General features: G+C 32.7%; 1 long non-coding RNA gene and 1 other non-coding gene across 2 annotated transcripts; both read left to right on the forward strand.

Annotated features, from left to right (window-relative positions):
- The first annotated feature begins 9,715 nt into the window (after positions 1-9,715).
- On the forward strand, positions 9,716-12,823 carry LOC108488698 (uncharacterized). Its single transcript, XR_001871799.2, has 3 exons — positions 9,716-9,918; positions 10,180-10,496; positions 12,328-12,823. It is a non-coding gene; the product is annotated as an uncharacterized LOC108488698 (long non-coding RNA).
- An 11,542-nt stretch (positions 12,824-24,365) lies between these two features.
- Positions 24,366-24,470, forward strand: LOC128282727 (small nucleolar RNA R71). The gene has a single exon (XR_008273082.1). It is a non-coding gene; the product is annotated as a small nucleolar RNA R71 (small nucleolar RNA).
- The last annotated feature ends 1,857 nt before the right edge of the window (positions 24,471-26,327 follow it).

Raw genomic sequence — 26,327 nt, forward strand, 5'->3', positions numbered from 1 at the left:
AGTTTTGGCTTAGAGAAGTTGGATTTTTAGGGCACATTGTTTCAGCTGAAGGTATAAGAGTTTATCCGAGTAAGATTTCGACAGTTGTTGATTGGAAACCATCGAGAAATGCATCCGAAGTTAAAATTTTTTTGGGGTTAGCTAGTTAGTATTGACGTTTTGTAAAAGAGTTCTCGATGATTGTTACACCGATGACTAGATTGCTACAGAAAGATGTAAGATTTGAGTGGTCTGAAAAATGTCAATAGAGTACACTCTAGGCGTTAATACGTCCAGCGGCGGTCAAACACCCAACAAGTTGTGCATGCTAAGTCATGCTCGTCACCACCTATTCAAATTGCGTATCGACATTTTGTTCAACAACCCTCATATCTTGCTTAAGTTTTTGCCACTGTTTGTAACAGCTCGATTGTAACACCCTTTAACCCTAAACCATCGCCGGAACAGGGTTACGAAACATTACCTGACATATCGGATAATTTACAAATAATTTTTAAATAAATAACAAACATGTTATAGAATAATCATAAATTCATATAAACTTTTACTAATTGACTTCATTCATTCATTTTTTTTTCATTATTATTTTTTTAATTAAACCTGCAATTTCAAATCGCAACCAAACCAATTCCAGTATTTCAACCAATGCATTTATATACTCAAATATACTTGAATCATACTTGACATATTGACTTAACAACTTATGTAATGAAAACCCTACTATCATTTTTAATTAGCTCTTAAAACTGTTCAAACCATTTCAATTCAATATCAATGCTATAACAAGTTCTACCATTTCACTAATTTAATCATCAAAATACCAAATACCTTTCTTTACAACAAAAATTATATAACATATCAAAATAACCGTTAAAATCCCTATGTACATGCTACTTTCACTTAAGGGAAGAAAACATCACCAAAATCTTTTTGCTGGAGTCAGGATTGTTCGAATGCTGGACCGAGACACTGGACTTCTATTAACCTTCGCACAGAAACAACCGTACGCTGAGCATTTCATACTCAATGGTATTACCATAATTCAAATTATAAACATAATAATCATATAAATTAAATCATCTAACTTTAATATTTACTAAACCAATTCAAACATAAATTTTCCATTCTCAATATATTCATACAATTTAATTTAGCTATTCGTCAATTGAAATCATATACATTCATGTTGTGCCATTATCTAATTCATGAACCATTGGTTCATGCTTTCCATTCTCATACTCACATTCAAATCACATTTTCAATTCATGTTCCATTTTTACATTTCTTTCAATGGTTCAACCAATTCCTTTTATTCTACTTAACTTTTCTTTTAATTACCCCTATTAACAGACTTGGACTTTGGCAGATACACGAATCCAACCAAACGCACCAGTTTGGCACCCAGTGCCTCATCAGATAGTTCGAAGCAAAGTTGACACCCAGTGTCTCATCGGCCTAGCCGAAGTAAAGTGGTACCCAGTACCTCATCGAATCTATCAGAAGTAAAATAGTGACACTCAGTGTCTCGTCGACTCGATGTCGAAATATCCCTGAACACTTCCAAACTTGTGGCATGCCAACTATATCCAACTCAGCCCGACTAGTTAATAGGGTTTCCGAATCACATATAAATCTCAATTCAGTCACAATTTCTCACATTTTCAATTAAATCATTTTCCACCTTTCAATCAATTTTAAATTCACATATTCATAATTCAATACAGTTTCTCAATTCAATATGCATTTCAATTATTCACATATAATCACAATTCAATTTAATTTCATATAATTCAATACTAATACTTGCCATGCATATTAACTTAAAATTTAACAATTAATAATAATTAAATTGAATTATAGTAATACTAACATGTATTTCTCATTCAATTCAATTTTCTAAATTCAATTCAATAAAATTACTTACCTCAATATTTACTTACTATAAAATAAATAAATCTAAAATTAATACTTAATAATAAATAACTTGAATTATAATAATACAAATCCGGATTTGTTCGATTACTCCTCGACAACTTTTTCTTTTCCTTTCAGTGCCGATGCCTCGGGTTCTTTGCTAGCAATTTAAACTTCAAGCTTCAAATCCCTAGTTTTTCCTTTTTCTTTTCTTTCTTTCTTTCCTTTCCCTTGTTTCGAATGCTCTTTATTCTTTCTCCTTTCTTTTCTTTTGTTTTTATTCTTTTATGCCTTATATATATATATACTTTATTTTATTTATTTACTTAACATATATTATAATATATTTATTCTAAATATCTATTAAGTATTTAATCATATATATACAAATGTACACCATCAATACCATACAATTGTCATCATTTATTTTATTTTTCACACAAAATCTTATAATTTAATTATTTAATTAACAATAATATAATTTAATCTAATTATCTATTACTTTAATATTAAGAAAATAAATTATTTTATAGCAAGTTTACGTATATCTATTTATTACAAATGTACCAATATTTTTATTACAATTGTCATTATTCAATTTGTTTATTATACAAAATCTCATAATTTAATTATTTAACTAATAAATATCTTTTAATTTACTAATGATAAATAATAAATAATAAATAATAAATATCTTATTCTTAATTAATAAGCAACTTAAATCTATAATTTACAATTGTATGCTTATTTTTAGTTACACATGTATATCATTATTATCACATATTTGGCTTCATTTTAATTTATTTAATAATAATAATAATAATAATAATAATAATAATAATAATATAGTTATAATAATACTACTACTAATAATAATTAAATCTACTTGCCACCTCAACCATTAAGAATGATTTATTTACCATTGTGATCCCCCTTTCTTTTTATTAATTTATAATTAAACTTTTACCCTTAATTCAATTTAATCCTTTTTCCTAATTACCCTAAATTAAGCTAAATTCACCTAATTAAAACTTAATTATGCACACTATCAGACTCATAAATATTCCTAATAATTATTTACTAATTCAGTTTACTAAGACGGAGGCCTGATAACTCACTTTTCCGATGCCCGTGAATTTTGGGTCATTACATCGATTTCAGTGGTGTCAGGAATAGTGGTTTTGGGACTACAATTTTGACTTGTGAGTGCTTAAATATTATTTATTTAATATTTACGAAGTTAAGTAAGTGTTGTATTAAGATTTGATCTGGTAATTTTGATGTTTGGCTAGTTAATTAAAGAAAAAAGACTAAATTGTAAAAGATGTAAAACTTAATCTCGATGATTTTTATTAACTAAAAAGCATTATTAAATATTCTTAAGGGATTTAAATGGAAAATATACCATTTTTAATTGTGTTGGATGGTAAGTGGGACTTTATTTAGTTAAATAGTTATAATAGTCAGTAGAATAAAGAAACAAAAGGAAAAACATTTTCTTTAGCTTGTTCATCATCTTCTTTCACCAAAAAAAAGGGGAAAAGCTAGGTTTGGTTATTCAAGTTTCGTTCCTTGATTAGATAAGTTATTTTAGTTTGTTTCTTGTAATTTTTATGTTTTTGGAATCCCAAAAGCTTGATTTAGCTAACCTAAGGACTATTTCGTGAAACTGCTAAAGTTTTTTAAAGTTTCAATTGATGTTTTCTTGGAGTATTTATGGTTATTTGGTTAGTTTTGAAGCTTAGATATGTTAATTGACTAGTTTGTAAAGTAAAAGTTGTTATTTTTGAACCTAAGGACTAAAATGCTATAAGTTCAAAATGTGTGTAAATATTCTAAATTTATGTGTTTTAATGGATTTTTGGAGAATAAAATTGAGATTGATTTCAAAATTGAAGCTCAAATGTGATAATGATAATAGTTTCGGTTTTAGGGACTAAATTATGATATATGCAAAAGTTGAGGTATTTTAGTATAGATGAAATTGAATTAGGGTATAGTTTTTATATGCTATTGTATGTTATTTGGATTGATTAATTAAATCAAATTATACTTTAGATCAATAATCTCAACGATTGGAGGACATACGAGGAAAATGTAAAATTGTCGTCTAGTCTATGATTGTTAAATCGTTACCATTTCGATAGGTAAGTTCATGTAGTAAATCATTTATACTAATGTACTATTTTTTTGGTTAATATTGATTGTTGGTGAATTGGAGATTGTTTTATAATGTGAGATCAGTCCCGATGGAATTAGTGAAATTCTTGTATATGGGGTAGTGAGTTTTGCCTAGGTTTTGAGTTCCTGCATATGTTGCAGACTCGAGAATACAAGAATAGGTTCTGAGCTCTTGCATAAATTGCAGCCTCGAGAGTAAAAGTTTAGGTTTCAAGCTCTTGCATATGTTGCGGACTCAAGAAGACAAGAATGTTAAGCCATGGCCAGGCTAATTATCGTAAAAGTTTAACCGTAATGGGTAACTAGGAAATTTTATTTCACCTATATACTGGGATCTTTTATGAGGTTTCATTGGGTAAAATTGTGATTGAAGCGTAGGAGATATGCCATTTAAGATTGGTTATTTGACTAGTTGTGTTTTGTTTTTGAGATCTAAATTGGCTTGATTGGAAATGAAGATGATTATGGTTATTCATGTGATTGAACTCAAAGTTTTGTATATAAAGTTGTGGTTTGAATCTTGATAGGTATATTTTTATTCATAATAATTTATATGTGAATAGAAATTAAGGTAAGTGAATGTTTATATTGTATGAGCTTACTAAATATTTTATATACTTACTCATGTTACTACTTTTTTGTAGATTTTGGACGTTTGGAATGTGTAGATTGGATCAGCGAGAAGCTCATACCTACCGTCACTTGATTTGGTAGATTTTTGAAGTTTGAAAGTTGGTTAATTGTGGGATGTGTATAGGATGTTTACTTTGCAAGTTAGTGATCATGTTTTGGTATTTTGGTTGTGAATAAGATTATAAATAACCTTGATGTATTAAATGCTTAGTACCTATTTGATACTTAGTTAGTTGATGTTATCCAAAATTTGAATGGTATTATGTATATGTTTAGGTATTAACATGACTTGATAATGAATGTTTCTAATGGTTGATGTTTGGAATAATTGGCTTAAATGGTATGAAATGTTTAAAGGCATGGTTGAATGAAGTCTGCTTAAATTGTGAAAATAGGCACTCATGTTTTAGGTCACTTATTGAGATTTGCTTGTTAATATCTTAGTTAAGGAGATGATAATTGTATGAGTATGTTTAGACATGAAAAATCTTGGCATGAATGGTAATGAATGATTGTTGTTTCATAATTGAATTGTGGTGCCAATTGTGGCATATTGATAGACACCTAGGTTGACTGCATTAAGTTGAATTTGGTTTGTTTTGATCTTTTGTATCATGTTGTTCAAGGGTCCAATGCATTGGCTTGTGGCTTAAGGGATTTTTGGTCAAATTTGGCTTTTTTTTGAAGCTTTTTTAGGCACACACGGCCTGTGATACGCTCTGTCACACGGCCATGTGCTACATGAGTGCAGGATGCGACTGTGTGGCCTATTCAATTTAGGTGTAGGGTGGTTCACACGGCCATAGTTTGTTACACTATGTGGAGACACGGTCATGTGACTTTTTATCACACAACATCAGGTTGTTACACGGATTTGAGGACATGGGTGTATGGTTTTGCACCACACGACCTCAGGTTATCACACGGCTGGGCCACACGGCTGTGTGACCCTAATTTTATATTTTTTACCATATTTTTTTTTAAATGTTTCAAATTAGTTCCTGCTTCATTCCGAATTGTTTTAGGAATTCTGTAAGCTCAATTTAACCTTGATAATGTATGAATATCATGTTTTTGATTACATTTTTAATGAATAATTTTTATTTAAAGAAAATTTGCACTTTGTTTATGTTCTGTTTTGAATGATAGAATTTCGTAAGCCTAATCTTATGATAGAGACAGGTAAGGGGTGTTACACTATTCATCAAGTTGTTGTGTGACAGATTCCTACCATTCCACTAGAATTAGTTTTGATAGGTTTATGTTTTTTTATGTACCTTTGCGCCCCATTTTGTGATGTCTTTCATACTCATATGATGTCTTTCATACTCATACTTCTATCCAATTGATGATACACTATAGACTTTATTTCTAGTTGAGTTGGTTGACTCAAGTTTAAAGTAGTCTTTGGGTCAACAATCACAACAGCTTGATAGTGGGGTGATAACTCGAAATTATATAGACATTTACAACACCTTTTGACAATAATTTTTGCAAATTATGAGTATTTTGATAGCAAATTTTGTAGTTTTATTACAAATTTGTAAAGTAGGAAAAAATTAATGATAAATTTGTAATCTTACTTATTTATATGCTAATTTGACATATTTTCTCTGATTTGACGCAGTTTGGTGCAAATAGAAGAAAAGTTAGTGTTGAAGCTCACTTATTCGATGCTTGATGCTATAGCATTCCTGCAACAAAGGCCATGCAGACGTGGGTTGATGGTTGATCAGTATGGGATATCCTAAATTCATTTGTTGGAATCTCAAATTAATTATGCAGCTCACAATTGGATCACTGAAGTAGACAAGCCTATTGCCAAATTTGAAGCCCAAATCGTCCACTGAGGAGGAAAGAGCCAAATTCAGCTATGGAAGTCCAACTATCCAAAAAAAAAAAAAACAATTAATTTAGGCACCCAAGATTGGGTAGAATAGCACAAATCAGCCACAATAGTTTTCCCATGTAACCGTTCAACTCCTTCTTGTAAATCAAGCATGAGTTAGCTAAATTTAGCAAAGTCATCCACCTTCATTCCTTAATACAAGGGGTCGACCATGCATGAGAGAAAAAAAGGTGGGATTATCATGCTAAAAATAGCAAACTCAAGGGACTTCTCGCTAGTATAAATAGAGAGGCATTTGCTTTCCATTTCACTCATCCCTTACTCATCATCTCTTCTCATTTTTCTCTCTTCTTTCACTTCTCATTTTCTATTCTTCAAAGAGTGTTTGAATTTATTTATTTATTAATAATGTTTAATTATCAATGTAATAATTATTATCACTTAATTAGACTTTGAATCCATATTAAATTATAATTATCATTTAATTGGTGTTATAATTATGTACCAATTAAAACCAATATTTAGCACTATAAACATATGCATTAGTGAGACATTTTCATTCAAAATAACATCTAAAGGATTATTGAAAAACTCATATTTTAGCATTATTTTATAGGTTTTCTTTCCATCACCAAAGGGTATAGTTTTCATTATTATTTGATATTTTACTATTATTTTATTTTAATAATATTGACATAATTGTGAATGTTATTTATCATTACTTTGTGAATTATTACGTAAAATCACATGCAACATATACGAGATGAGAACTATTAAAAATAGAAATAATATAACTTTTGACCCTAAACTTAAAAGTGGATAAAAAAAATTAAAGACCAATGTGAACCTACTTACTAGACGCCAAAAGACACATTATCCCTAAAAAAATAAAGTTCGGGGTTTGTAAAGAGCATTATCCCCAAATTTTATACAACAATATATTCTCCAATAATCATATACTAGTATACATACACTTATTTTCCAAGCAACGACAGCAGGGATTGTCCAAAATATATTCTCCAAATCAGAATTTTATGGACTGCTCAAAAGAATATATTTCTTTTAATTGATGGTTCCCTTCTGCTTTTATTTTTCATCATCCACACATCCAGAATCCAGATGACTTAAAAAGCTGCTCCATCTACACCAAAGTTAATGAAAACAATAATAATCTTATATTATATCAAAGAAACCAATTAAAAGAAATAATTTTTTATTCCTTCAAAAAAATGAAATATTTTAATTTTTAATTTTCTTTTAATTGATTTCTTTAATTGCAATTTTCTCTGGTTTTGGGTTATTTGAATGAGACATTTGCTCATTAGGTAAGGGTTTAATCTATATTTATAGCGAATCAATTCTACTTATAGCAGCTGATATAATTGTAAATTATAATTTAAAAATAATCACCGGTTTTATACTTTTTAGTATGACTTTAATCTAATTTATCCATACAATATTTTTAGTAAGATTCTATATTCAAAATTTAATATGTATAACATTTTTCTTCGTAATCAAATACGACATCCTTTGGGAAAAAAAAAAAACACTGTGTTGCGTGTTTTTATATATATATATAAAAAGGGACCAGAGACAAAAGTACTTGAGAATTTGAAAAAAAAAATTTGTTGATGGGCATGAGCTGGCTTTTCCATGACAATGAAAAGATTTTTGGTTGGATTTGATATGAAAATGAGGAACAGCCAAGCAAAGGCATCTCCTTCACCAACTTCAATTCAACTCGTCTTCCTCCAATTGGTTCATTGTGTTCATGATAATTCACATCAAATCATATATATTTTTCCCTTTTTTGTTTTGTTTTTGAATTTATTAATAGCTATGAAGCTTAGTTAGAGAATTCCAAATTCTAAAATCCCAAATTTTACCTGACACCCCCTCCAAGTTTCAACATTTGAAAAACATGCTAAAAATTTGGGCATTGTAGCATGTTTATAATTAATTTTAAAAAATGCTAGACCTAATTTAAAATATAATACAATCATAAAAATATATTAAAATTTATATAATATAAATTAAATTATTAAAAGATATAGAGATATGAAATAAGAAAAAAGAAACCCAGAAAACGAAAATAAGGAGCATGGATCTCGTTTGCAAACACACAAAAATATCCGGAAAATAGTACAACAATGTGGCAGTGGTAGAGTTTAATAGATAAAAATTCAAGAAAGTCAAAACATTATAAAAGTCTAGAAGGTTGTCACGTGGTCCTAATAATTGTATTTTATGCAATGGGTGGGGTCCTTGGGAGAAAAATTAAAACAATACACATAAAATTATTATTATTATTATTATTTTTATGAAATCTTAGGTTAAAAAAGCGACTTTTTTTTTTTAAAAATACATCTCGAATTTACGTTCCTTTAATTACTGTAAACCATATCAATTGAAATATATATGATTATCTTAAAATTTACATAACATAGAAAATTTAATTTATCATATAATAGAAAACATAGGAAAAAGAGAATTATTTGAATTAGAAGGCATGATGATGAAGTAAGAGAAGGGGTGTGGGATGAATGTTTAGCAGCAGATCCAAGATTCTGAAACAAACAGAGCAGAGCGTCCAAATTGAGCCACCAAAAACTGTTTGACAAATATGTTATATATGTCGCATACAATACATACAATTCAATGTTGTCAATTTTTGAGTCTTTAAATATCCATGCTAATCACCCTTCTTTTTCCAAGTTCCATTTTGCTATTTTGTGTAACTTCAAACTTTCTTTTCCCAGTATTTTAGTATGATTTTTTTATCCATGCTTCGAGTTGGATTAATTATTTGTTGTGTGGATTTATAGAATAAAAAAAATCAAATTTTAAGTATATAATATAGTTTTATTTTAAATATTTAATACGTATTCAAAAAATAATAATTAAAATTAAATCGAACCAAAAATATCAAATTAGGAGCCGACTGTACTAATTTGGAGTAAAAGGAAAAATCAATTTAATCGTAGACCAATTTAAATCTCAGTTAAACTACGAATCGGATGAGCTAATAAAAAACCAATACAACCATTTTTATATTCTTGGGCCAAATTTCTTGGCTCAAATCGAAAACAAAATGCAACACTATAATTGGCACAAATCTCTTAACTATTATTTAACCCTTCCGAGCCCAAAATAAAACTAACGAATAAAAAACTGAAGTTAAAAAAAAAAAAAAGTTAAGGTAGCCTTAAAAGTTGGGCAATATACCTAAACCAAACTAAAAGCTTTGCTGATTGTTCCGTGTAGCCGTCTACCCCACTTCTCTTTTCTTAAGTCTCAAACTTTGCTATTGTTGGTTGTTGTCTCCGGTCACCGCCATTAAGGTGAGATCTGATTGCTTCTCCTTTTTTTTTTTTTTAACAACTACTCTTTTTTTACTGTTGATAACTCTCATATTTAGAATTATCTTAATATAGTTTTCATAGTAATTTTGAAGATAATTTTAGCATTTAGATTAATTTTTATATCATATTATAGCTTTTCGAATTAATGATATTTTATTTAAATGTTGTTTGTTTTTATCATTTTTTTAAGTTAGTTCAAGTTTACTTGTTATTTTCCCTTTCTATATTGTATGGATAAAGAATGGAAGACTTGGAGCATATCGTAAAAAGTGATGAAGTCTTCTGCTCCACTGGATTTAATTTAGTACGGTAGAGTATGCTCTTAAATTCTGAAATTTTGATAGCAAGCAATTTGCCCCCACTGCAATTTTTGCATGAGGTGGAGTGGCGCAATTAAAACCTTAAAAACAAGGGTGCTGATATTTAAGATGAAAAAGAGGTAAATAGGGGAAACTCAACTTAGAGGCTAAGGAACAACTCTCGCACACACTAAGGACAACTTCAAGCCTGCAAAGATGATAAGAAGAAGAGAGCTAGAGTGCTCAGCATAAACTCTTGTAACTATTTTCTCTCTGATTATTTTCCTTTACTTTTTATTGATACAAGTTTGTTGTGAATCTCTTATTGTGTTATGTTCTTAACTTAATATGAACTAAACTTTATTTTCTCAGAACATTGATGGATATTATTTTTTAGTTAATTAATTTATTTTTCTCTTTGATTGGTTCGGTCTTTGTTAATTATTTATTCAGTTCTACCGATGCATTTTCCAAAGATTGTCTAGACCAATGCCAACTAGGAGCATCAGTGGGGACTTAAAAAAAAACTACCATTTTTGGATTGGTAGATTTTGGTAACAACTATGTTTGGGTTATGGTTTCCTTCATTGGTTGAGATACTTGCTAGCCCATTCTTGATATCCAAACTACATTTAGAAAGAGACATTGGAGATTAATTTAGATTGGATCGAAAGAAACCTGAAACTAGTACAAATCCCTTAAAAAATTACATAACCCAACCAGCCCAAGATAAAACAAATGAATACAAACTGAAGTTCACAAAAAAAGGTTAAGGTAGCCTTAAACGTCAAACAATATACCTAAACAAAACTAAAAACTTTGTTGATTGCTTTGTGCTGTCGCCTACCCCACTTCTATTTTCTTAAGTTTCAAACTTTGTTATCGTCAACTGTTGTCTCCAGCCACCGTCATTAAGGTGAGATTTGCTTGCTTCTTTTTTTACAACTGTTTTTTTTTTGTTAGCTATTTATTACTTAGCTTACATTTGAGACTTTGGATTCATGATGCTCATACTTATCATGAACTATTATGTTTAGGAAATTCAATAAATGGTTGAGAGTACATGGAGATGATATTGTGATGTATGTGTGTAAATTATGTAAAATTAAGTGACTTGGAAGGTTATGGCTTAACAAGTCGTGGGTATAAAATACCATAATTAACTAATAATTGGGTATGAGAATTTAGTTACCATGAGCGATTTTTAAAAGTGATTTAGAATATATATATATATGAAAATTTGGTGAAATATAATATTATTAATGAAAAATTGAAAATATGACTTTATGGTAAAATTTAGTAATTTATTTCCAACCTTGCAAGTTGTCGATAGAGTTAACACATTATTAAATGTGAACTAAAAATGTGTATACTGGCACCTTGGCTATTTCAAAGTTTAATAAGTTGCCATAATTGAATTGTTCATTAAGGGGCTTTGGTATGTGACAATGTATCACTTATAAGTGGAAGTTTAGTTTAATGTGAGGCCATAAAGACTCTTCTCGAATTTTTGCCTTGAAAATGTTGGTGAATGAAAGAAATGGTTATAAATGATCCTTTAAAAAACATAGTGAGAACCATGAATGTGAAATTGAGGCATAAGATGATTTTTGTGAAATTTTTCCAATACCTTTGTTTAGACAAGAATGGCCTGAACAATCTTTGAACTCCGTTAACTTTACTTATATCTCTATCTAAATAATATACTTATAAATGCGTAAATGGCCTTATCTGAAATAAGTTACTTCTGAACTAAATGAGCCCTAGTAAATTTAGTGAAAAAGTTAGGATACGAGCGACATGTTGATAGGGATGAGATATACTGCCTTTGGACCTAGCAACTCAGTGCTTTCTAGTGCGTTTTAGAAAGTTTGATTTGCCACAATTCGTTGTGGCAAATTAAGGTCATTCTGGCACTTAATAAGTTTGTTTTCTAGTGTTTTTATATGTTTTTATTTCAATTTCGGTTTTTATTTTCTTAGGTTTAATTTTAGTAAAATAAGTGATCTTATGCAGTTTTTAGTGTTTTGACAACTCGTAAGGCTAACTCGAGCCTCGGATATGACTAATGGGTTATTTGAATGTGTAGGGCATCGATTTTGGCTTAAGTATGCAAGGAATGATGGTCATGTTGCAACATCAACATCCAGCATCGCGACACTGAACTTCGAAGCATCGAGGGCTGAAAACAGAGTTAACGTCACAACGTGGGGATCTTGGTGCCGTGACATAAGCGTCGCTGAAAAGATGATGTCAGCGGCCATATGATCAGAATTGAAAGCTGTAATTTGGTTATTAAACATTTATTTTGCCCTAGGTTTTGCCTATATATACACTATTATAATCTCATTAGGTCGGTTGTTGATAGCTAGATAATTAAATATTTTTATTTTTCTTTATAATTCATTTATGTTCGTCTAGTTAGGATTCTTCCTGTTCCGATGTGAAGGTGATTGTGAGCGAGGGATTGCTCTGGCACCGCACCTCAATTAATTATCAATGAGCAATTTTTTTATTTATATTTTATTCTTTAACTTATATTTTGTTTCTCTAGCCAATTAACATTAGTATGGATATTAGAATAATCTTGTGTTTGATTGTGAGTACTCACCATTATGTTTTGTGATTTGGGCGAGAGGTCTTGGGACAGGTTGAAGAGATAAGGGAATGTCGAGCTAAGCTCCATCCAATGGGATATGTTGGTGTGTTTGGAGAGTGGTTGGCTTTATGCTACACTTATGAGACATGTTAAGACTCTTTGAGTCAAAGTAAGTAGTTATAAGGAAATTTGCTTATCCAATAAAAAAGTACATGTGAATAAGATTGTGTTTTCTGAAATATTATGTTTTACAGTTTTAAAGCTAATTGACAATAAGCAACTGCGAACTGAATTCCGCGTAAGTATGGCGAACCTAGTTCCTTGTAACACCTCTCACCCGTACCCGATACCGGGATAGGGTTCGAGGCATTACCAAGACTTTACATTTTGAAACGTACCAAATTGGGTCACTAAGTTTTACTCAAATTTTAAGCTTTTTGTCCATGAACAACTCGTCCCTTATATAGGCCTATAACATACCCAGAGGCAATGCGAGACAAATTCGGGTAAGTTCGATAAACCTTGGGCTCTTTAGGAAAATTTTTTCCTTATCATAAAGTGTCACACGCCCATGTAGGTGGGCCGTGTGGACTCACACGCCTGTGTGACTTTGGGCACACCCATGCCCTTCAGCCGTGGGCAACACTGACTTATCAACACGGCCATGGCACACACTGCTTTGCTGCTGCGTGGGCGACACATCTTTTTTAACACGGGCATGGTGCACGCCCGTGTGGCCTACTCGTGTACAACTTTGAACTAAAATTTTAAGTGCAGGGGACACACGGCCATAGCACACGCCCATGGGAGGGAACCGTGTGTCACACACGGCCTAGACACACGCCCGTGTGTCTAACCATGTGGACTCTAATAGGCTATTTTCCATGCCTTTAGTCACCCCTTTCTACTACTTGTGTTTAGTGGTTACCAAATTCAAAATAAAACACAATTATACACTTATAAATAACCTTAATTAAACTAGATGTATGGAAACCTCATATCATTGGTTTCATACATGATAGGTTATTTCCCATTTGGTGTTTATGGGTTCCCATGTCACTTTAATTCATCCGAAATTGGCTCGTTCATGTGACTCATTCCCAATTGGTAATGACCCATCACTTGTAAATAAAACCATGTATAAATTCGTAGGTCATAGCCTACTTCAATTAAGCCAATTTTTGTGGCCATATACAAAGAAATAAACATATTTTTACTTGCCTTCATTTGGCAAATCAAATGACACATATAACAAAATACTGAAAAATACTATACATGCCATTGAACAAAACAAACAAAGTCTTTATACCAAAGCTTGTCTAGTTGATAGTGTGTTGACTCTCCAATCGTCTTCCAATCCTTTCGAGTCATCGAGCTCTGTGAGACAGGGAAAAAGAGAGGGGTAAGCATTTACATGCTTAGTAAGTTCGAATAATCAGAAAGTAAACTTACCGAGTAATTAGCATACATCCATATTTAAATCATGATATCATCAATTATGAAACGATTCCCTATCACATGCACTCAATCAATAAGTTAGTTACATAACAAAGCATCATGTAATTTATGTAGATGAGCTCATCATTCATCATCTTATTGACATACATCATGTTAATCCCGTTGAGTTTCTAGGAAATCTCGATGGAATACCTATTATCTGTCAATTCTTACGAATGATCATTTCACATATATGCACTCCCGTGAACCTCACATCTCATGGCAGGATTACCAGTCCAGGCTAAATCTCTTATAACGAAAAATACCCTCAATGAGCTCAGATCTGAATTACCAGTCCAGGCTAAATTCAGACCCTAATCAGATTACCAGTCCGGGCTAAATCCATAATGCACACATATTCTTCGGAAAGCTTGATCATTCAAGGAACACTAGTTCAGGTTAGATCCTTTTCATACTTGAGATCACGGATTACCCGTCTGGGCTAAATCCTTACTGCAACACATACAAGATCTCTTTACACATATCAATGAGGGTTTGTCCATCGAATTCCCTTTGTCAACCTCATCCGAGACATTTTTCACATGTTACCATCAAATATGCATTTCTATGATATTTCATGTTAATAATAAATGTAATCATCATGCATTCATAAATCATTCAATTATGCATATTAGGGGTTTACTTTAAGTTATCCGAACTTATCTGGTATTCTTTTCGAAGTTGTGTTTAGGTTATTCCGAAACCTTGCATTTACCTCGATCGACCTCCGGAATTTGTTCCTCGGGGTCTATAACAACAAAATTAACTTATTAATACACTACATTATACATTTCAAGTTTAATATCTACCCCTAGTCCAAAGGACTGTTTTGCCCTTAACCTTTCACATTTTTACGATTTAGACTCTAGGCTCGTATAATGAAACACATGCACTTTCTATCTTACCCAAGCCTAGCCGAACACTTTTCCTTCTTATGGTATCTCACATTTTCCATTATTTTCTCATTTCTACCACACATTTACATCTTTTTCAAAATAGTCCCTATAAGGGTTTTTCATGAAAATCAACTAGGAAAAGATGTTTAATACACATTCATCTTTCATATTTCTCCATAATCCATCAAAATACAAGAAAATCATGCATGGTTAAATTTTTAAACATGAACTCTAGCATGAAATATGGGTAGAAATGGAGAGAGCAAGCTACCAGGATTTCAAAAATACAAAAAGCATAAAAAACGGGGCTTGGGAGCACTTACTATTGAGCTTGGAAAGCTTAAAAACCCTAGCTATGGAAACCCTTGAAGTTTTGGTTGGATAAGGAAGAGAATGGGCTGATTTTGGTTCATTTTTTTCCCATTTTATTTCATTAAAATACAAAATGACCAAAATGCCCTTAAGCCCTTTCCTTAAAATTCCATCCATGCAAGCCAATTTTTGTCCAAAAACTTAGAATTTGGGAAAATTGCTCCCAAGAATTTTTAATTCATAACCCAAAGCAATTTCATACAAATTACTTCTAGAATTCAAGTTTTGCAATTTATTCAATTTAGTCCCTAATTTCCAATTGAACACCTTACTCAAAGAATTTCTTCATGACACTTTAACACATGCATATACTCATATTCTAGGCCTCATAATAATCATAAAGTAAATATTTTGATGTCAGATTTGTGGTCCCGAAACCACCATTCTGACTAGGCCCTATTTTAGGATGTTACATTCCCAGTTTAATGACCTTGCCAAAGCTTTTACTTAACTTATGTTTTGTGCATACTATGTGGTTTTTCTTTTCTGTATATTCACTGAGTTCACAAAAGCTCACAAACTTTTTTCTAAACACTACAAATAGTTAGATTGCACGGTATGTAACGGTAAGGCGAGTGATCCAATAGAAGTATAAAAAATGGAAAGATGGTACAAGCAAACTCTAGACACAAAGGCAATGTGGGAATCTTCTTAGGCTTAAAAATATATATCTATTTGTTGATTTCACTGATTATTATAGGACTTAGTTTTCCTTAAAGTTTTCTTTATGTTTTTATTTGGGAACTGGATAATTTTTATAAATACACATAATATTTAAATATGTAAATATAGTCCAAGTCAAATTTGATGTTTCTTAACTTTCAAATTCATACTAAAACAAAGAAATTCTAACTTAGCGTTCGCCATAAGCGATAGCATGAAACATCAAAAATTGACAAACTTATATAGAGTTCGTCAAAGTTGCTACGAAGTGACAATGTTGTTGAGCTATACAAGGTGTGAACCCTACATGATTGGGGAACTGTTATCCACAAACCCTTAATAAATTTTGATATGTAGAATAGGAGAAACCCTGCAAACTGAGTTTGCGGTATCTAAACACGTAGAGGTAGTTCGCGAAACTTACCATATTTAATGAGTCTTACATTGCGAAGACTTCGCGAGTTACATTAGGAGAAAACCCTAATGATGAGACGTGTATGATATATATTTAAACTTGAATACCACTTAATTAAAAGTTAGTTTAAGTGTAGTAATGAAAATACTTATATGATAATCCGTTGCATGTTAGTAACATAAGCTTATTTTATGTTTTAACTTGTGGTGTGATGGAGGTTAAGTTGGGTGTTATTAGAGAGTCACTTAGGTGGCAAATGTAGTGTTCCATAGCTCAGGTTTGGTGACCCGATCAGGTTTAAGGTGTTACAAAATGTTTCACACAAGGTTCTTGTATCGGATACTTTGATGATTACAAGTAGCATTTGGATCATCCCATCAGTACCTTGACTTGTCTATACAAAGCAGTTACTAAATATGGAAAAAGCAATTCTACCTTACTTTTCCTTGCGTAATGAAGCATGTTCTTGTAAATCCATGTTCCAACACAGGGGTTTTTCTTTTGTAAAATAGTGTACAATAACGTAGCTTGGAAGGTATCTATGTTAGGCATGTCCGAGGTTGGGCAGATTCGAGTACTGATGAATTGTAATCACATTCTTGCCCTCAGAGTTAGCTATTCCTATGGGAACGATGTTAGGAAATTTGTTCTCAAATGGTGTCTCCACTTGCCTTGTCCATCCGTTAGGAGTTGATTATCTCCTCCATATTCTCTCTCAAAAATACATTAGATCGGTTATCTACGTAAAGTCGTATAGGAATAAAGGAGTGTCATAGTAACTCACTATCTCGGGAGGTGGGATGGAAATTTTTTTCCCTTGAAAAAAGACCAACAACCATGGTACATCCAATTCTCGAGTTGTCTCAATCTTTTTTAAGGCAGTATAGAATTCCTGGATGGCTGGTATATAGGCTTGTTCTTTGGGGATGACATAAAACTTTTCCTATCTATGGAACCAAATTATCTCCATTGTTTCCTTGTTTGCCAAAAGCAAGGTCTCGAAACCCCTCTCTTGAATATGATATTTTCGTCGAATAGCTAAAAGATGAATTTTAAGCTCCATTTCACGAATTTCCCTGAATTTATCAGCTCCTAATACAACATTTGAAAGGTTTCTCCTCAATGTTTGCGAACTACAGAACAAGTGAAAGGCAGAGGATTCACGAAATGTTGAAGAAAAAGGTAGTGAAATGTTGTTTAGCTAATTAGGACAGCTTGGAAGGTGAAACTACTAGTAAGGACAATATATAGAGGTCATTTAGGGCTTGACTTGCCATGCAAACTTGAGGAATATTTTTTAAGATAGCATCTAACTAATAACGGAAAGCTGCAAAAAATGGCCTACATGTTGCGCCATATAGGAGGTATTGTGCAACATAAGGTGAATTTCTGCCTTAGTTTTGTTTTAAAGGTCTGCATCTCATGTCATAAAGTGTATATGGCATGACATGATAATGAATCTCTAAAATTTCAATGTTAAGAGGGTGTGTTGTGCCATAAGATTGTTATGTGATGACATAGCTTCGATTTGACCTCTCTAAGGCTTGTCAAAAGCCTTCGGTTGTTTATATTTGCACCCAACTAATATCTAGCTCCTCCGTTACTGTAACACACTAACCCGTATCCGTCGCCGGACTAGGGTTAAAGGCGTTACCAGAAAACCAGAACATTTTACACACAATTCATATACATCATCCACAATTATAATCAAACGTTATCATAAAGTCCCTTATATAGGTCATCGAGACCTTAAACATGCATTAGAAAGGGGTCGGGACTAAATCGAGCCCATACAAAATTTTTTAAAACTTAAACATTTTTCAAAGTTGTACAGGTCACAGGCCCGTGTGAACAGGCAGTGTGCCTCACACGGCTTTAGACACGCTCGTGTGTCTAGGCCTGGCAAAATGGGGCATACATACTGATTTATCCACACGGCCGGAGACACGCCCATGTGCTTTGGCCGTGATCGAAATTGACTTGGGCCACACAGCTGATCGCACGCCGGTATGTCTAGCCCGTGTACCCTTCGAAATGGCCACACATGCCTATGTGCCAAAGCTGTGTGCCTCACACAGCCACCAGACACGCCCGTATGTCTAGGCGGTGCTCGAGACTGACTTGCTTCTAAAAGAAACATTAAAGGAGACGATCGAGACATACTCCCGTATACTCAACCGTGTAGGTAAATATAGGCCATATGCAAGGCCAAATTGCCACCCATTAAGGGTCCTCCTTAGAAGTATAAAACCAAACATATTTTATACCAAATTCTAGCCAATTCATACTCCAAACATACACTATTCATGCTATATCATAAACTACCAAATTTAATACATATCATTCATATTAAAACATGCTAAATCATAAGCCAAAGATTTATCAAAACATATATTTCATCGTCTTAATTCATTCCATTCATTCTCATGCCAAAACTTACCAAATTTCAAAAATAAGCACATACCAAGAACTTACCAAATTGGCCAATCATAATCCCATCACATTAGCACTATTGCATCACATGATTCATACCAAAACCTCATTCACATACACAACCAAAACCAAGGCACATCATATGGCTAAATATACAATTCACAAAACATATTCAAATACCTCTAGCTTATACATGCAATACTCCACTATTTACACTTTCAAAATGTACCAAAACAGAGTTCGATAGTATGGTGATGATCTTCGACGATCCCCGTCCCAGTAGCTTTGATATCTATAAAACAGTAGAAAAACACACAGAGTAAGTTTTCAAAAGCTTAGTAAGCCATATACAAATAAACTTATTATTCAAAACATGAAGGCATCATCAAATTACATATACTCTATAACTAAATACTATCTCAAACCACATAGTTCATATACATTACACATATTCTCAATTCATTTACACATATAGCATATTTTCTCATACTTATAACACATATCATCACTTGTACATATACTTACCTTTTATTCTCAAACATGGTATACAATTCAAACGTACCTAGATTGAATACAAATTCACATAGTCATCATTTTCTCGAAACGCCCTTTGAACCATTCGAAATCATAAGGATACGCAAATAGCTCGGAAAGCACGTACAATGCCAACGTCCCATAGATGGCCTTACATGTAATCAAATATCGATGCCACTGTCCCAGACAGGTCTTACACGAAATCAAATACGATGCCAATGTCCCAGACATGGTCTTACACGTAACTCACAGATCGATGCCAACGTCCCATACGTGGTCTTACACGATAACACATATCGGATCCTATGTCATGACATATGTATCCTAACTATTCCTATGGTTCGTCCAGGGCTTTTTGGACGTCGGAACTATGTCGATTCTTTTTCGGATATCTAATTCTCAACATATTTAATCATTAAAAATTGTTCACAAGCATATAATCAATAGTAATTCAATTCAAAATACATTTATTTGTATATCGACTTACCTTGTACGGATTCAGACGAACGAAGTTGACTATTCAACGACCTTCGACTTTCCCTGGTCTAATTTCGTTTTTTTTGGTTCTTGATCTAAATCAATTCAAATTTAATTTATTCAAACTCATATTCATTCAAATCAATAAAACACATATTTAAGGCATTTTACAAATTAGTCCTCACGTTTACACAATTTAACACTTTAGTCCTTAATTCACAAAATCACAAAATACACATAATTTCCATATACCTATGTTAGACCGAATACTCATAGTATTCATTTAAGTCCATATATTTCATTTATTTCACATTTTAGTTCCTCAAAATTAGATTTTTACAATTTAGCCCAAATTACTCAAATTCATCAAAAACTCAAAGACAAAACTTAGTAATCTAACACATATCTTCCATTTACTAACATCAAACTTCATAAAGCTCATATTATCAACAATGGCATAACCCAAAATCATCAACAAAATCAGAAATTGAGGCATGGGCTTAGCAAAACACAAAGCAACGGTTACAAAAGCGTACAAATTATTGAAATCGGATCAAAACACATACCTTAATCATCAAAATCAATAGCCGAACCCTAAAGCTCTTGTTCTTTTTTTTTCTTTTCTTATTTTTGGTAAAACAAGTGAAAGTAAAGCTTTAATTTTGATCATGTTTTGTTATAAACATTATAATAGCCATTTTACCAATTTAGCCTTACTATAATAACCATTTAAACTTATAATAGATGTCCAAAAATGTCCATTTACTATACCAATGGTCTAATAACATAATACGGACCTTGCTTTTAATAAGACATAACACTTAAGCACTTTTAACAAATAGCTAGTCATTTTTACATTTTACGCGATTAGGTCCTTTTATCAAATTAAGCACACAAATGATCAAATTTTCGTACGGAATTTTCACACATACTAATTCACATATAATAAGAACGGAAAATAATATTTAAATATTTTTCTGACTCAGATTTGTGGTCCCAAAACCACTATTTCGACTAGGGTCTAAACCGGGCTGTTACTGTTACTCTCGGAACCCTGTCTCCTTTTAATTCTATCATCAAATAATAAGTCTAATTCTTAATTCTAACAAATTAAAACCAAACTAATATACAATATTTACAAATTAATTAAAGTTTGTATGTTTCAAATTATGTCGCGCTATTGGACTTGTCCAACAAATCTTTATACTTCACCACTGCCTTCATCTGCCGTTCATGACCATCGTAGTCTACCTAACTAATTCTAATTATTCAGATCTTGCCATTTATCCTGTTCTATTGTATTATTGTCGTGTGTGAATATGATGTACGAATTGTGCAAGTATACATATCGAATCAAGTATAAAGTGATGAATGAGTATCGTTCCCACGAGGATTGGATGAGTTCTCTTAGTTTTAATTATCACAATTGAATAGAATACATAATGTATCAAATTATATTTAATAAAATTAAGATGGAATTAACATGTGGGGATAATAAAGTGTATTAACAGAGATGGTAATTGCATCAAATGAAACAAGAGTACTAAATACTTTAGCAATGTTGGAATATTGATCATAAAGGCTGGACTTACTAAGGAATCTGTTATAACCTATGAACAATGCCCTGGTAAAACTATAGCAAAACTTACTATTCGATTGGGTACTAATGTGGTTTACTTCTTTCGAAAGTAAAACCAAGAGTCACTCAACCCTAAGGCATCATACATCTATAAGCTTGGGATTAGCAACCACTACTAACAATAACCCTCTAAATCACATAAGGTAAGGCTCTATGTCTAGATTTTACACGAGTATATCAATTAACGCTCACTTATATTACCCAAATTTGGTCTAGGCAACCAAACCTTGTCAGTATTAAGCTGCTTAAGGCTTATCAAGCATTCATCAACACCCTAATAAGCATTTAAACAAAAACAACCATTAGGTAAAGTAGTAGAATGAAACATATTAATCCATGAACATTAATCAAAGCTAAAACATCACCCAAAGTAATCCCAACCATATTAAGTTAGCTCATAGCTAAGTTGCAAAAAATATCCAAAAAATATCAATTTAGTACAAAAGATTTGAAACAAATTACAGAGAAAAAAATCTGGTATTCAAACACGAATTCCCTAACTCGACATCCTGATACAAATTTTCTCCTTTTTCTTCACCTTTCCACTTTTTAGTTCCCCTTTTTCCTTTTATACTTGAGTCCTCCTCTAGGGTAAAATTCGTTTGCCAATGATTGCTTTTTCCCTAATATTAAGGTAAATAGTCTCCATTATATGCGCATATGGGGGACCAGGTGTTGAGTGCTCTCATTGCTGACTAGGTGTTTGTCGTTTTCTTCACCAGCATGGCTTTGGAAACTTCTCATAATGCCTCGAAAACCTTCATCCTCTACTATTCTTCTTTCTTAAACTTGCCATTCAGCCATAACAAAACCTTTCCATAAGCAATTAAAAGTAATGATGTAATAAAGTAATCACCATATCAAGTTCTTAGATATACTAATCGATTGACTAAAATCGATCAGGCAATTACCTAAAATGAAGCTAATTTTACCTAAGTACAAGCAATTAACTCAATCTATCAATATGAATTATAACTCTTTTCAAGAGTTATCAATTACGCTTACCTACATCAGTACAATTGAAATACTACCTTCATTCAAGGCTGTTAGGGGTTAAATTGAATAAAACATAACACTCTTCTGTTTGGGAATCACGACCATAATTGAACACTTCTATTTCACCATTAATTTTCATTATAAGCTCATTTTTTTCAAAATCAATGGTCGACTTAAATGTGGCCAAGAATGGTCTTCCTAATAGAATAGGGATATCATGATCTTCCTCAAAATCGAGAACTAGAAAGTCGATAGGGATTATAAGTCTTCATAATTTAACTAATACATCTTTGAGTACACCTTTTAGATATACCAAGGATCTATCGACTAATTGTAGTGTTATAGAGGTATTTTTTAGATCCCCAAGTCTAAGTTTTCAATAGATTGATAGGGGAATCAAATTTATAATGGCCTTTAAATCGCAAAGGGCCTTACTGAAGTGTCGATCCCCTATCTCTATTGGAATCTTGAAACTATCTAAATCTTTTAACTTTGGGTATATCTTTTTAGTGATTAAAGAGCTACATAAGGCATCGGTTTCAATTTTCTAGCCTTTTTTCATTTTCTTATGTCGTGCCATAATTTCCTGTAAATATTTGGCATATTTTGGTATCATATCAGTTAGCTCCAAGAGCAACAGATTGACATTGGGGGATTTTAATAAATTCAGAAAACCTACAAAATCTGTCTCGTCCCTCTTCTGATTGTCATGAGAATGGTATCTTTGTTGTGCTCGGCTTTGAGATTACCAAATTAGACACTAGTACGGTTATCTCCTCGATCGACTTGTTAGGCTCTTCTCCTCCATAGGTTTGCCGACATCTTCAGGAACCTTCTCCTCGTTATGTGGGGGCACCTCCGACTTTTCAAGTGTTTCTCTTGATCACAGAGCAATCGTATTTGCGTACTCCTTCCCATTTATATGATGATTGCTCTTCATGTTACTGTAATACTATGGTCATTTTGTTTTTGAAGTATTGCCATTAATTGACTCATTTGGTCACGAAGGTTGTCTATTTGGCATTCGAGTCATCCACACATGGCTTGGAATTACCAAATGTCTATCTTCATTGTTTGCATCTCCTCTTCTAGTCAATCAAATTGTTAACCACATGTAACATGGTAGCTACCTACGGATCTTTGTTGTAAGTGCAGAGGTTGGTAAAGAGGGTTTGATCTAGTTTGTGCTTGATTTCCACCTCCTTGTTTGTCTCCCCACTTAAGGTTCAAGTGATCCTTCCAACTAGGATTGAAGGTGTTTGAATAGGGATCTCAACCCTTGTTACCTATATAGCTCACCTCCTTCGATTGGTTTTCAGAATAAGGCTCCACTCTAGCCGATTTGACGATTGACTCCAAACGGTTAAGGTTCTCTAATATTTTTTGATATCAATCTTCGTTTACCACTTTTAGCATTAGTGGCTTCGATTTGTATGTGAAATTTTAATTTGGCCACTTATACGAATTCATAAACATGTCTTTTATGATTTTATAGTTTCATTCGTAAGTGTGGAACATGGTAGATCCTCTATTTGCTCCATCTAAACTGGATCCAATATTATCGTCAACATCGTTATAGAAAATTTGAATTTGAAACCACGTCTCCAATCCATGGTATGGTCTTTTCCTTATCATCGACTTTAAACGTTCCCATGCTTCATACATGATCACCTTCGTATTGCTTGAAATTAGTGATTTCTCACCTAAGTTGAAATGTTCTAGTAATCTGGAGAATTTTGTGTAGGAATTTTTCTACTAAATTGTCCCATGTGGTGATGGAACCTGGTTCTAAGTCTAGCCAATCAGTCACGTTGTCACACAGAGAAAATGGAAATAACCAGAGTTTGACAATATCATCGATTACTCTGTTGTATTTGAAGGTTTCACACAATTGTAAAAATCAATTCAAGTGCTAGTTTAGGTCTGCCACCATGTTCCCCTGGAACTGCAATGTGTTCTGGATCATCTAAATTGTGGCCATCCTAATTTCAAAATTATTGGCGTTAATCTTTAGCCTTTTAAAACTGCCTCACACCATATTTAATGTAGGTAGAACGTATTCACGCAACGTCCTTTGATATATTTGGACCATTATATGGATGTTCTTTTGTTCTTGTGGATTGTCGAACAACGAATCCTCCCAAGGGTGGTTAATTACCAAAGGTGTATCGATGTTCATAAATTGATGATTTCGTCTAATAATCTGCTCAGGATCTAGATATAGCTTGATTGGGGTGCTTCCGCTTCGGTTCATAAACAACCTATAAACTAAAAAGAAATTAAACAAATTAAAAGTAAAAGAAATAAATATATAGTATTTATAGTCTTTAACTTTCCTATTTATCTTTGATAAACCGTAATTCATACATATATCTATCCCATGCTTAGCACATTTTATGGATGATTTTTCCTTAAAATTGGTGAATTCGATGCTCCTAATGCCTTAATTCCATGTTTTATACTTGGGTGAGCATAGGAGAGTGAAAGGAACGAGAAACGGGCCAAAAACGAAGAAAATAGGCCAACGTACGAAATCAACACGGCCTGGACTTCCTTACAAGGGCAGACCACACGGCCGTGCCCCTTTGGCAAGGTCAAAACACGATTTACATGGGTAGATCACATGCCCGTGCCCATTTAACAGCCCTGGCCATGGCCTTAAGCAATCACACGCGGGCGTGTCGTACGGGTGTGTCCCTACCGAGCCCAAGTTTAGTCCAATTCAGAAAAGGCCAATTTTGAGGGCTCTTAGGCATTCCAAAGCCTATTTAAACACCTGAGGAGACACTTAGATGAGGGATGCATAGGAGGAAGCAAGTAATTGCTCAAGGAAAGCCGATCGATCCATCTCAGAAGCCAGATTCACCATCTCAAATATTTTTTAGGTTTTCTTATGTTTTGTTATTTTTATTCTTTTGAGATGTTTTCTTTCTCTAGTATGAACTAAAACCCCTAAATACCTAAGGGGAATGAGACCCAAGACGGATCTTGTTATTATTATCCGAATTGTATGATAAATATTTGACTTGTTCTTAATTATGTGTTCTTAATTCTTGTTTTGATATTCCAGGATATTGATTCAATTTAAGCTCTTATTCAGAGGAGGAATAGACCCTATCTAAGAGTAAATTTGTCATAATTAAGCGGAGTTGGTTGCGCGCCTAGAGATAGGGTGACAAGATTTTGTCGGATTAGGGTGAAACCTAATAAGGGGATCCATAGATCGAGTTAATGCAACCCTAGGGCCTTAATTAGAAAGAGATTTCAATTATTCAGACTAGGGTTAGATGTTGTTAGTCTCGAGAGAGATAACAATATAACTTAGGGATCTCTACGAATCAAGTTGAATGAATAAATCGTCCGATTCAGAGTCAAATAACAAGTGAAGTCTAGGTGGATTTTTCTTTAGGTATTGTCTTAATCAATCGAGTTTTCCAAAAAGTATTTTCCCCAAATTTCTTTTCTGTGATTTCTTAGTTTAATTAATTAGTTAGATAAACAAAACCCTTTTATTTTTTAGGCTAGATAATAAAAAAAAAGTTGATACTAGTACTTTTAGTTCCTTTGG

The sequence above is a fragment of the Gossypium arboreum genome, chromosome 10 (genome assembly GCF_025698485.1).
Source record: "Gossypium arboreum isolate Shixiya-1 chromosome 10, ASM2569848v2, whole genome shotgun sequence".
Taxonomy (NCBI): Eukaryota; Viridiplantae; Streptophyta; class Magnoliopsida; order Malvales; family Malvaceae; genus Gossypium; species Gossypium arboreum.